The sequence below is a fragment of the Petaurus breviceps genome, unplaced genomic scaffold, assembly GCF_028583685.1.
Source record: "Petaurus breviceps papuanus isolate PSGF00001 unplaced genomic scaffold, PetGlider_PUasm1.0 90700, whole genome shotgun sequence".
Taxonomy (NCBI): domain Eukaryota; kingdom Metazoa; phylum Chordata; class Mammalia; order Diprotodontia; family Petauridae; genus Petaurus; species Petaurus breviceps.
In genome coordinates, this window is record NW_027187315.1 from 58,535 (window position 1) to 73,335 (window position 14,801).

Sequence of the window (14,801 nt, forward strand, 5' to 3'; positions counted from 1 at the left end):
AGTACTACCCCACCCCAGGACCTTACATTCATTCAATCAATTACAAAGTCCCTGTTCTAAATACTACTCCACCCCTAGGCTGTACCTTCATTTAGTCCATCACAAAACCCCTCTTCTCAAATGGAGATTAGTTTCCAAACATAAGTAAAGTACATTCATTTGTTCAACCACAGAACACAAAAAGGTCAAAAGTTCCCCACCCCTGGATCACAATTGAATGTACCCCAGAGTTACATCAAGTTTAAGCACAGCACTTAATACCCAAATGGAGGTCTTTTCTTCATCTTGACACCAGGCAAGTTCTCAGCAATCTGTGTTCCTGGGGAGACAAAGCTTAGCAAGGCCACAAGATACATTGCCAGTCTCTTCATTAATTCATCCTCTGTCTGCAGAACAGTCCTAGGACCCCTGAAAACATTAGCAAAACCCTATTCCAGGATTTCTGTAAACATGCAACAAGAAAATCCTTCTTCAGGGCTTCTGAACCAACAGAAAGGTTCCCAGACCCTTGCAACAACAGCACTGTCCTTCACCAGTGGACAGTATTCACTCTCTGTCTGCAGGACAGTCTCAGGAGCTCTTAGCCAACAGCCAGATTCCAGGACTTCTTCAACAACAGGACTGTCTTTCACCAGTGGACAAATCTGGCAAAACAACATCAAAACAGACAGACAAAGTACCAGCAAAACAGCCATGTCTCCTCAGTCCTTGGCAGCTCCAGGGGCAGGTCTCAAAAGTCCAGGGCAATTCAAAGTGGTCCTCAGCAATCCTCTCAGTCTCTCTCTGCCTCCACGAGGGTGCTGCTTCCAAAAAGTTCTTCTGCCTCTCTCTTGTCTCTCCAAATCTACGTCACCAGCTCCTCCCAGTTCGTGTCTCTCTTTTCAAGTCAACAAGTCCATTCCACAGGTGGGATTAACAAGCTCTGGGTTTTAACACAATCAATTTGAAAACCAAGCCAATACAGGGGAATCTTTATATTCCATTACTATCACAATTATGTTTACTGAGAACTGGAAATGTTGGAAAGGATCAGCTGATGGAGAGAGTGAGCCGTCAAACAGAGAGTATCTACTTAAACCTGTGCACAAAAAAAGGTACTGAAGTTTATCAGATTATTGTTGCAGTGATTTGGTATTTTGTGTGGTTGGAGTGGGAAAAGTGTCAGAAAAATGTTTTAGGAAAATCCCTTGATCAGGTGATCAGAGAATGGATCTGGGTGGGAAGAAGATTGAGGCAGGGAGACCAATCAAAAGATCTTGCAGAGAGGGCAGTGATTGCCCATCTAATGTTGGGGACAGTTTAAGTAGAAAGAAGTGTTTGGATTCCAGAGACTTTGGGAAGATAGAAAGGAGATTTTTTTGTCCACTAATTGGGTAAGTGTGATGATAAAGAGGAGTCAAGGCATTCCATGACACCATGAAACTGATTTCCGAGCTTGATGGCAGTTCTTTTGAAAGCTGTGGAGAAGTTTTTGAAGAGTCAGGATGAATAGATTTTTTGTAGAGGTGGGGGTTTTGAGATATGTAGGGGACATCAAATTGAAATTGTCTTATTAGACAGTTTATGATATGGGATTGAAGCTCAGAAGAGATTTTTTGCCTATATTTGGAGATTTGGCAGTTGGGGTGGTGGACCAGTGAGTTCAGGAGAAATGCTGGTCTGAAACCTGAGATGTGGCAATGAGTGTCAGAGAGAAAGTAAGTGAGTCTATGGCAGATGAGGATGTTACCAACTGAGAGGATGTAGTGGAAAGAACAGAAGGCAGGTTGTGGTTGTAGAACATCTCAGAAAAACTTTAACTGATCAGGAGACAAATGTGGTCAAAATGGTAGGGACAGCAACATACATCACATCTCTCCTCCTATCTTCTAAATCTTCTCTCTAAATGATAAGGAAGCCCAAATGGATGCCATATGACAGTCACATACCTCATTGTGACCTTGAGATTTCAAGAAGAGGAGCATAAGGGAGCAGAATTCAGGAAAATGGGGGTGATGGCCCATCTGCAACTTGCACTGCTCAGTGCATGACTGGTCTCTGGCTGAGCTGTAGAGCATCTAGAGGAGACTAGACCAGTTGGAAGCAGGACCTCCAACTCAGGGCCTGTAAGACTCACTAGAAGGAATTGTAACTTTTGGTGTTAGAGGCCACTCAGGGGACTGTGTCAGCTCTCTTTTTTTTTTAATGGTCACTCTGATGTATAGATAGTAGATGTTTTTCATTTGTTCCCAGGTGGAGAACTTGGATCCAGATGTGGTCTTTTATCCCCTTAAATGGATTTTTAACTTTGTTACAGAGAATGAAAATTAATTTTACCACTAAGACTTTTCTCTTTTCTTTTTTGGTATTAATTGAATGTTTTAATTAAATTTAAAAGGAAATAAAAGGGGAACCATTAAAAAAATGTCCTTCCTTAACAGGCCTTACTTTTAGAATGAGGATTTTTAACACTTCCAATGCATAGTATCAAAACCAAGTTGTGTTTATGAAAATGGTAGACTTAGATTTAAAACCTTAAACTGTTTAGATTACCCTTTTGTTTTCCAGGTTCTAAAAGTTTAATATTTATAGAATAGCTAGAAAGACCTGATTAAGTAGCTAGAATAATATACCAGAAGCTCATTATCCTCCATAAACTAATAAAAACAAATCTCAGAACTACTAATGCAACTTCCAAAATATCCTTGAGAATTCAACAAATGAACTTGACTGGCTCTAGAGCACCATTATGGACAGAACTGTTGTCAACAATCACCCAGTCATAGTACTGACCCATAAAAATTGAAGAACAATATTTTTAATAGATGTCACCATTTGCTGTTCTTGTTTTGTCATGTCTGACTACTCAAGACCTCACCTGGTATCCTTCTGACAGAGATACTGGAATGGTTTGCCACCTCCTTCCCTAGCTCACTTTACACCTGGGAAAATTTAGGCAAAAAGGTTCAAGTGACTTACCCAGGGTCACACAGCCAGCGTCTGAAGCTGGATTTGAACCCAGGTCCTCCTGATTCCAGTCCAAGCACTCTATCCACTGTGTCACCCAGCTGCCCTATTTGATATCAATAATGATTTTCAAATACATGCAATGGGAAACTTTCCAAATATTGTCATGGCAAAAGAAATTAAAACCACGTGGGAATGAGGCTAGATATATTTCATCCTATCTGCTACCTGAGTTATTCTGAATATACTTTCAAGAGAGCCTACCTAAAACCAGCTTACCTCCTGATATTCTTTTTTAAAATTAATTTTTATTTTTTAATTTATGGAATAAAACAAGCATTTCCATAACACAGCAAAAAAAGATAATTTTAAATGAAACTGCAAATCTACAATGTACAATCTGCTATTCCTTTCAAGAGAGAAATCATCTTCCTCCTGAAGGATTAGTTTTCAATGAAGTGACCTTCATAGGATGTCTCCTGGCAAAGCACTGATGAATCATTTGGAGATTTGTTTTGGGAGGATTTGGATAGAAATAGAAGTCTCTTGAAGGCATTTTCATAAAAAAGCCAGTGAATCCATAGAAACATTCAAGCCTTTTTGTGAAAAGAGAATAAGGGCCAGAAATGATAGATACAATAATAGACATTTATTTTAAAATAATCTTTAGGAGGTATATGATGTAGTAGAACTTGTAGTGTTTTCTTCACTGCTTGGAATAAACATTTTGATAAAAATTTATTAAGCTCCAACTTTTTACTTTGTAGAGTACTAGGTTCTAACTTTCTTCTGAAGGACCCATCTGAGGAACATGATTTTGGGAGCCAAAGGTCCAAAGCCAAGGTGTGGAGCAGTAAAGCAGATACTCTCTTTCCCTGGGAGTTTGAGTGTAGGTGTTTGGTGGCTTTGACAGACAGTCTTTAAAAATTAGTCCACTTCCCCCATGGATGGAAGGGCCTCAGTCTGTGGCCCTTTGAATGTTGTGAGATAAACTGGATGTGTAGTTTGCTGGAGGTGATGGAACCCTTCAGAAGGGCATGATTCCATAAGAACCTTCAGGCTGATTGCATGACTTTCTTCCGCAGATTTCAAGCTACAGATTGGTGGATGATGACAAAATGGTCGAAGACAACTAGAAATAACTGGACCAATCCACATCCTTTCAGTCATCAGGGACCAGTTGGGTCTGGAAGTGATGGAACATGTACACGAGGCGATGAACATGTGAATCTGAGAAAGTTTGAAAATAAAAAAAAAACTGTCAATATGCACAAGAAAATGTGAGTGAAGGGCCATGGCATATAAAAACAAAAGCCTTGCCATCAGTACAATAGGGTTATGGGTATGATGAAGTAATAAATTTAAGTACTGCAGAAGTGAAATTTTAGAGGGGATCTAACAAAGAAATAATAATTTTTTGAACAGAAATATAGAGAGATATCACTTCATTACAGAAGATGAATTGGAAATTAAATCTTCTGCAATGACATACAACCATAGATCAAGATTGAAAATCTCCTCATGATATGAGACTGAAAGCCAAATACAAGAAAACCCAAATTCAAGAGAGGCAAAAACAGTTTTGCTAAGATAGTCCAACAAGTTTATTAGGAAACCATAACAGATACCTCAGCCATGGTGTATCAGAGCTGAGCAAACTTGCTGGAAATGAGCTGTCATTGGAGGAGCCTCCCTCATGACAGGTGAGATTCCGCATCATTTCCCAGAAGGATTGGTCCTGCTACTTCTCAGTTCCTGCCACTTGCTTTCCCTGAGTGCTCCATAGGGATTCTAAGTTGCCTTCGTGGTATTTCTTCTTTGCCACCCAGCTGTACGGGCAGATGGAATGTGATGCCCTTATAATGCCATGGCATTATGCCAAGTTGGGTCAAACAAGGATTCCATGACTCTGCAGGAGCAGGTGGCTTTTCAGTAGAAGCCAGAAGAATAATACTTTCCATAGCAAGATGGGTGGCAGCAGCCATAGCCATAGCCACCACAGCCCCAGCCTAGGCCACAGAAGCTGCCACATCTGCAGCCATAACCAGAGCCATAGCTACAGCCCAGGCCCCCATAGTAACCTCCGTAGTTGCACATTGTGTCAGGTTTCAACAGATTTGGATGGATGTCAGGGTTCAGTTCGCGTGAATTTTTATGGCACCATCTGCACTGTAACTTTTATATACTTCTAGCAGGAGGTGTGACAGCTTCATTACAGAACAGCATAATTCCCATTAATGAATTTGCAGGAGGAAAATCACATTCTTGTCATTTTTATTGTTTGAGAAGAATTTCTCTGGCTCATTAAGGGTGTTTTTTCTTCATTTACTGTTTCACTATTGTGATAGTAATGGCATTTAAAGATTCCCCTGTATTGGCTTGGTTTTCAAATTGATTGTGTTAAAACCCAGAGCTTGTTAATCCCACCTGTGGGATGGACTTGTTGATGTGAAAAGAAAGTCCTGAACTGGGAGGAGCTGAGAACTTGCCTAGTGTCAAGATGAAGAAAAGACCTCCATTTGGGTATTAAGTGCTGTGCTTAACTTGATGTAACTCTGGGGTAGATTCAATTGTGATCCAGGGGTGGAGAACTTTTGACCTTTTTGTGTTCTGTGGTTGAACAAATGAATGTACTTTACTTATGTTTGGAAACTAATCTCCATTTGAGAAGAGGGGCTTTGTGGTGGACTAAATGAAGGTATAGCCTAGGGGTGGAGAAGTATTTAGAACAGGGACTTTGTAATTGATTGAATGATTGGAAGGTCCTGGGGTGGGGTAGTCCTTGGAGATTATTTAATCACACTTAGTAAATGTTATATTTTGAATGATGTCATGTTTTGATCTTCTCTGTTCTTGGTTGGTCATTGAATAAAATGGAGAGCACCTATGCTGGTATTCTGAACCTTGGGAAGTTGCCTTTCCTTGGCATGACATTACAACTATGTTTAAGGGTTATGGGATTTAAAGATATTCCATGCCCCATTGGACTTGCTGACGTAGCAGGAAGGGGTGGGGTAAAAGGAAGCAGAAATTAAGCTAGAGTTCCTGCAGTGGCTAGCAGTGGCGGCGACAGAGGCAGTGGTAGTGCTGAGGTGGAGGTGGAGGCGCGAACCCTTTTTGAGAGAGCCAGAATTTTTGCTAAGGACTCCTGCTGAGGACTGCCAGGGGCCAAAGCTGCTAGGAGCATGCTTCCTGGATGCTGGGTGGTTGCTGTGAGTGGGGAGAGGTAGCCTGTTTTATTTTAAAGGCTTGAGGATGTGGGGGCTTTCTACTTTATCTACCTGTGCCAATTTCATAACTACTCTGATGGCTTTGACTTTCTAGTTTTGGGACTCAGTCTTTTGGTATTATAATAAATGTTCTCTCTTTATCCCAAATATAGAAAGCCTGATACATTTTGTGATTAATAACTACATCAACATATCTGTAATTGCCATAGGCATTATGAATATTGCTTTGCTGATATATTTGGTGATGAGAATGGGATCACAAAATGTCAGTCCTCTATTTGGAGGCAGTGGGGCTTTAGAGGGAGAAATGGCTATCCCAGGACGGGAGGATTTGCCTTATTCCTCTCTAGCCAGAGAATGGGCCAAAAGCACAGGGCTCTGTGAAAACTGGGAACCAAGGCAAAAAGAGGGAGAACCTGGAGATTTGGAAAGATGTTAGCAAGGAATACCCATAGAACCAGGCAAAGAACTGGCAGGAGTGTGCAGGAGAGGCTGGGTCCGCTAACAAGCTATCGCCTTATGTGTAAAAGTAGGGAAAGCTGCTGGAGGAAAGAGCTCGGATGGCTAGGGAGTCAGCTGGCTTGCCTGAGGATTCTTCCGTGTCACAGCATTCAGAAGAGCAAACTGGAGGGACTCGTGGTCCAGGAACAAGCTACTGTTCATGTAGCTAAAAGGAAGCAAAAAACTAGCAGAAGGAATGTACATGCAGCTTTTGTATAGGCTGGGCAGTTGCCCTGACAGCTTCCAGGAGAATGTGTGTGAGGAGAATGGAACAAGGTTAGATGAGGAGTCTTCTAATGTAGAAGCTCTCCCCATACGAAGAAGAAGACAGGAGAACCACCGGGGCAAAACAGAGTCCAGGGAGGTAATTGAGGATTTCACTCAACAAGAGATCACTGATATATTGAGTATATTCACCCAAAGAATGGGGGAGTCTTTAGTGTCTTGGATAGTAAGAATCACTGATGAAGGCACTGGAGGAATAACACTGGACAGTGAGGACTGCTTAAAATTCATAAGTATCAGTCAGAATCCATTTGTACACCAAGCTTTCAGGGATCACCATATACAAGGAGGTAACAACAAAACTAATCTGTTAGCTTTAGCTGCAGAGGGATGCAAAAAGCAATATCCTACTGACTCTATGTGGCCTAGGGGAGACAGACCCTGGTACTCACTTAGAGACTGTATGAGAAAGCTAAAGGAGGAGGTAATGAAAACTGCTATCATAATTGGAGATTCAAATGCATATTATGATACCCCCCTAGGAGTTCCTCATAGAAATATCGTAGTGAAGACGGCTCCTCCTGCATATAAGCACCTAATTCTGACTCTATTAATTGGAGAAATAGGGCACCCTCTTTCAGAGGTGCTGGATAAGATTTCACAATTAAGTGACCTCGAGGAATGGGAAAAAGACAAATTTCCTCAAGACCCAAGAGTGAACAGCCAGAGGATTCAGAAACAAAATAGACCAACAAGAAGGGAACTGTTTACTGCTCTATTAAGAGCAGGGATGGACTTTAGAAGAATAAATGGTATTCCAACTAAAAAGCTGCATAAGCTGTACCAAGAAAAGGTACTTAGCATTAGAATGAGTAGGGAAGCAGGAGCCACCCTTGCAGGTACTCCTGAATCTGAATCTTTGTATCCAAGTTTGCCCCACCTTCAGGGAGAATAGGAGATAGGCCAAGCCCCAGCCCATATTAAAGAAATATGCAGAAGAGATTGCAGACCCCATATTGGTTTAACAATATATTGGAAGAATGGATCAACTACTGTGACTAGGGCACTGCTGAATACTGGGGCTGAGGCCACACTTATCTATGCAAACCCTGATAAGTTTAAACATGGAACTCCCATTACCATCACAGGTCAAGGAGGCACTGAAATATCAGCCAGACAAGTTAAAATAACAATGAAAATTGGGCAGTTACCTAAGAAAGAATATACTGTGGTTGTTGTACCCATTCCTGAATATATCATTGGAATAGATGTATTGAGAGGCATGACTCTGAATTTACCTGAAGGGAGATACCAATTTGCTGTAAGGAAGATTAATACAGTTTTAGTGGGAAAAATAAAAATGGACTCAATCACTTTACCTGAACCTTCTGAAGTAATTACTTTAAAACAGTATCGTGTGCCAGGTGGGCAAGATGAAATTACCACTACTATAAAGGAATATGTTGAAGCAGGAGTGTTAGTTCCTACAACCACAAGATGGAATAATCCTGTCTGGCCAGTAAGAAAATCAGATGGGACATGGAGAATGACTGTGGATTATAGACAGTTGAATAAGGTGATTCCTTCTTTGTATGCTGCTGTTCCAGATACCATCACCTTAATAGAAAGGATCCAGAAATATGATGGGACTTGGTATGGAGTTATTGACTTGGCAAATGCTTTCTTCACCATCCCAATAGACCCTACACAATGGGACCAATTCGCTTTCACTTGGCAGGGTAGACAATATACTTTCACCCGCTTGCCACAAGGGTACATACATAGCCCCACTATTTGTCACAGGATTGTGGCTGAACAGTTGGATGAATTAAAGCTACCTGGTGTACAGCTTACCCACTACACTGATGATATCATGATACAGGGAAAAGATGCGAAAGAAGTGGAAAGGAGTTTGACCATTCTAATTGAGCATATGAAAAGTAAAGGGTGGGGAATTAACCCTGAAAAGGTTCAAGGACCAGCTCAAAATGTGAAACTTTTGGGTATACAAGGAACAAGGGGCTAAGGGAGATTCTTCCTCAAGCCTGACAAAAGATTCAGGATTTTCCTACCCCTACCAATAAGAAAGCGGCCCAAAAGTTCATAGGATTGTTTGGATACTGGAGGCACCACATTCCACATTTGTGACAGATTTTAAAATCTTTATATAGAGTCACACGGAAGAAATATGAATTCGACTGGGGACTTGAGCAGAGTAAAGCTTTTGAAGAAGACAAGGCTGCCATACAATTGGCCCTAGATTTGTGGCCCATGCAAAATGGTCCAGTGGAACTGCATGTGATTGCACAAGATAATTATGCCAACTGGAGCTTATGGCAAAAACAACAAAGCCGAAATGTACCTTTGGGATTTTGGTGTAGGAAACTCCCTTCAGCTGGAGTCCAGTATACACCTGTTGAAAAGTAGTTGTTAGCTGCATATTGGGCTTTAGTGGAGACCGAACAACTGACTCTGGGCCATGAAGTGATATTAAGACCTGGAATCCCGATTATGACCTGGGTAATGAGTACCCCAGCTTCTCACAGAATTGCACACTCCCAAGAGGCTAGTATAATCAAATGGAAATGGAATATTCAAAATAGGGTCAAAAGAGGCAAAAGTGTAGTCTCTGCTCTACATGAATTTGTAGCAAACATAGAAATTGAGAGGAATGACACACCCCCTGAGCCAAAGCAACAGTTGGTACAGTCCACTGTAAAATGGAATGAGGGGTATGATGTATAAACTGAAGAAGAAAAGAGACATGCATGGTTTACTGATGGGACAGCAAAATATTTGGGCCAAAAAAGACATTGGAAAGCAGTGGCCTATAACCCATGTACTAGAAGGACTTTGGAAAGTACTGGGATAGGTGGAAGTAGTCAATATGCTGAACTTATGGCAGTATATCAAGCCATCAAAGTGGACAAGGAGGACAGTGTCATATATTCACTGATTTATGGGCGGTAGCTAATGGGTTAGCTACATGGATGCCCATGTGGACAAATGAAAATTGGGAAATTCATGGCAAACAAGTCTGGGGCAAAGAATTATGGGAAGATATCTGGAACATGTCTTTGGTCACTGATGCTCATGCTGATAGACTGGCAAAGATTGTTACCGAACATATTGTCCCTACTTTGACAACAACTGATGATCTGGTATTAGCAAAATGGGTACACCAAACAGCTGGCCATTTGGGGGTCTAGGCCACACACCAGTGGGCACAAGATCAAGGTATTAGTATCTCTCATTCACTGTTAAAACAGATAGCAGAAGAATGTCATATATGTCAATTGGAAAAGGAGCAAACTGTTCCTTGGGTAATAAATGGAGAGATAGCAAGAGGAAAAGTCCCAGCCCAAATCTGGCAAGTAGATTATATCGGTCCACTACCACTAGATAAAGGATGCATATTTATATGTACTTGTGTTGACACCTATTCAGGTGTACTAGTGGCTTGTTCTTATAAGAATGCAACCCTGAAAAACATGTGTAAAACTCTAGATCTCATAAGTCTATATTATGGAACCGCAATGCAGATTCAAAGTGACAATGAAATGAAGTATTGTATACTAAAAAATATAGAATGGATATATCATATTCCATATTATCCAGAAGCATCTGGGTTAATTGAAAGAATGAATGGATTACTGAAAGAACAGTTGAGGAAGTTAAGTTCCAGTAATTCATATCAACATTGGAAGGATAATTTGTTCATGGCTTTATGTAATTTGAATAATAGACCATTGGGAGGAAGTACACCTCTAGCCAGAAGTATAACCCCAAATCTGCAAAGTAGAAAACAACAAACACATTAGATCCCAAATATTGAGTATTTGACCTTGAGGCCAAATGTACTGGCACTGTACCCAGGACCACCTGGTTTGGTGGGGTATGATTTACATTGTTTAGAGGACTTTTGGTTGGACAGAAAAGAAATAAGAAAAATCTCCACTGGGATATGGATAAGAATCCCTAAAAATAATTTTGGACAGATTTTACCCAAATCAGGATTAGCAGCTCAAGGAATACATGTATTGGCTGGAGTAATAGATTCTAATTATCAAGGAGAAATTGTTGTAACATTCCATAATTTAGGTGAAGGGCCCATACAGATTCTTAAGACTGATAGGATAGTTCAAGTGATTATTGTTCTTTGTAAAACAATACCACTTTTCAAAACTGACCCTCCTTCCAAAATAACTGCCAGAGGAACTGAAGGATTTGGTTCTCCTGATAGAATAAAATCAGGAGCTAAAGTATGGGTCAAATGGAAGCTAGATGATGTTCCAAAGGCTGCAGAGATTATAGCACATGGGAGGGATAACACTGTAACTATTGTGTATTCTGGAGAAGATGATTACGAAATTGTACCCTTAACTCCTTTATTCTAATGTGAGTGAAGCTACAATAATCTAGTTATTGTTTCTTTTCTTCTTCTTGACTTTTTGTCTGTTCATCTTGTTTGCTAGATTTGTTTCCGCAGGCTTGGTACCCTCCACCTGTAGATGCCTGATAGCTTAAGCTGGATGTCACCCCCTGTCTGCAACTGTGATGTGACACCCTTGGCCCTGGCATCAAGCATATTAAGAACTGACCTTTCAAATGGGACCCCTTGGGACAGGGACAGCTATACATCCGATTTCAGCAGCAAGTAGCCATGGAAGAAGAGACCTTCGCCCCTGACCCCAAGATTTGGGGCCCCATTTGTTCAGGGTGGGGGCAATGATGGGGAGCTTGTGCTCAAGACCCCCGTTAAATTATGGTTTTCTGTGTTTATTGCGTGCTATCCTTGTTATATTGTTGTGAAATTTTGTTGACACCAGTTATTCCTAATGTATTTTTGCCAAGTAAGGGACATGAAAGATCTTGGGGCCAAATGTAAGGCTTATGGGATTTAAAGATCTTCCATGCCCCATTGGACTTGCTGACATAGCAGGAAGGGGTTGGGCAAGAGGAATTGGAAGCCAAGCTAGAGTTCCTGCAGAAGCTAGCAGTGGTGGTGACAGTGGCAGCCACAGTGGCAGTGGTAGTGCCGAGGTGGAGGTGGAGGCACAAACCCCTTTTTGAGCCAGCCAGAATTTCTGATTAGGATTCCTGCTGAGGACTGCCAGGGCCCGGAGCACTTCCTGGATGCTGGGTGGTTGCTGTGAGTGGGGAGAGGAAGACCTTTGCCTGAGGTAGCCTGTTCTGTTTTAAAGGCTTGAGAATGTGGAGGCTTTCTACTTTATCTACCTGTGCCAATTTCATAACTACTCTGATGGCTTTGACTTTCTAGTTTAGGGACTCAGTCTTTTGGTATTTTAATAAATATTCTCTCTTTATCCCCCATATAGAAAGCCTGATATATTTTTTGATTGATAACTACATCAGCATATCTGTAATCGCCGTAGGCATTGTGAATATTGCATTGCTGATATACTATGAAGACTCTACCAACAACCTAAGTCTTGTCATGAGAAATGATTATAATGTTGCCAAAGCTTACGTGGTTAATATGACTGGTACTCTACCTAGTCTTCATGGCATCCCTCTTCCAGGGACATTGTGACATTGTCTTTATTTCACAGCATGATGCTCTGACCTTCTGATTCTTTAGGCCTGCTTTCGAATTCCGTCTCTTTTGATCAATACTATTTGAGAATGAAGTGACAGCAATTTTCAGACTGGAGTTAAGATAATTGTGGGGAAAAAATGTATGGAATGAGTGAATCAAAAAAGCATTCCAAAAGCACTAAAACACAAACCACTTTCCCAGTATTTAGACTCTACCAACCATTTTTCTTAGGGCTAGGTATACAAAGGAATGTCACTATAGTTCCTGTCCTCATGTATCAATAAAGTTCTGAAGACAGTCAAAACATGAAAACAACAAGACATCAGCCACAAACATGGGCTGTTGTTTGGAGAAGATCTCAGAGACAATGACACAAGTCCCTGGGGCAATGAGATAAGGCCAGTTGCCACAGATGGCATTACACCTGAGACTCTCTTGGACCAGGGAAAGTCAGAGGTGACAGAAGGAGAGAGGAGAGGATTCTTGGCAGGGTAAACAGCGAGGCTGTGCAAAGTCAAAAGGAAGATGTAGTGCATTGTCCAAACCAGGGGTGGGAAACTGCAGTTTTGAGGTCACATGTGGTCCTCTAGGTTCTCAAGTGTATCTCTTTGACTGATTTTAGACTTCACAGAAGAAATTCCCTTAATAAAAGGGTTTATTCTGTGAAGTTTGGATTCCCCGACTCTGATACTAAGCAAAAGCAGATAGTTCTACATTGGGTAAGGTTATAAAATGTGGGAAGGAAAGTTAAGTGTACTGAGGCAGAAAAGGTAGGAAAAGGTCAGCTGATGAAAAGGGTGAAATTCCAGACAGAGAGTATTTACTTAAACCAGTAGAAAACAGGAAGTAACTGGAGTTTATAAGATTATTGATTTGGTGATTTGGGATTTGGGGTTAAAGTGGGAGAGGAGTTCAAAGAATATTTTAGGACAATCTCTTGATCAGGTTATTAGAGTGGGACTTGGTTGGAAGAAGATTGAGGCAGTGAGGCCAATCAAAGGATCTTGCAGAGAGGGATTGTGAAGGCTGACCGAATGTGAGGATAGTATGAGTAGAAAGAAATCTTTGCTATTGACTGAAGAAATGCAAATTAAAAAATTCTGTAGTTCTGCCTCACACCCATCAGATCGGTTAATATTATGAAAAAGGAAAATGTTGGATGTTGGAGTGGATGTGAGAAAACTCAGACACTAATGCACCCTTGGTGGAGTTGTGAACTGATCCAACCATTTGGGAGAGCAATTTGGAACTATGCCCAACGGGCTACAAAACTGTGCATACTTTGATCCAGCAATACCACTCCTAGGTCTATATCCCAAAGACTTCCCCCCCCCAAAAGGGAAAAGGACCTCTCTGTACAAAAATATTTATAGCCACTCTTTCTGTGGTGACTAAGAATTGGAAATTGAAAAGATGCCCATCAATTGGTGAATGACTAAACAAACTGTGGTATATAATTTTGTATATCATATGTGGTATATGATATGATTGTAATGGAATATTATTATGCTATAAGAAATGACATGCAAGATAATTTCAGAAAAACCTGTAAAAACTTACATGAACTGATGCATAATGAAGTGAATAGAAAGAAGAGAATGTTGTATACAGTAACAGCAGTATTGCTTGGTGAAGGATAGTGAATAACTTAGCTATTCTCCACAAGACAATGATTCAAGATAATCCCCATAAGGACTAAACCCTATAAGGAATAATGATGAAGTATACTATCTACTTAGAGAGAAAAAACTGATATTGCTTCAACATAGACTGAAACATTCTATTTTTCACTTTCATTTTTTCCTTTTATTTGTCTTCTTATGCAAAATGACTAATATGGAAATATTTTACATAATTACACATATATAACCTGTATTGCTTACTGTCTCAGGGAGGTGTTAATGGATTAAGAGAAAGATAGAATTTGGAACTCAAATCTTTAAATAAAAATATTTTTAAAATTTTAAAATGAAAGGAGTGTTTGGAATCTAGAGACTTAAGGAAGGCAGAAAAGATACATTTTGTCAACTGTTTGGAAAGGTGTCGTGATACAGAGGGGTCAAGGTTGTCCCTGAGTTATAGTTCTTTTGAAAGTTGTAGAGAAGTTTTGGATAGGTTGCTTTTGAAGAGTCAGAATAAGGAAATGTGTCATAGCATTAGGAGTTTTGAGATATCTAGGGGACATCAAATTGAAATTGTCCTATCAGACAGTTCATAATGTGGGACTGGAGCTCAGGAGAGATTTCTGTCTGTATCTGGATATCTGACAGTTAGTGTGGGGGGGTGAGACAGACAGAGAGAGAGAGAGAGAGAGAGAGAGAGAGAGAGAGAGAGAGAGA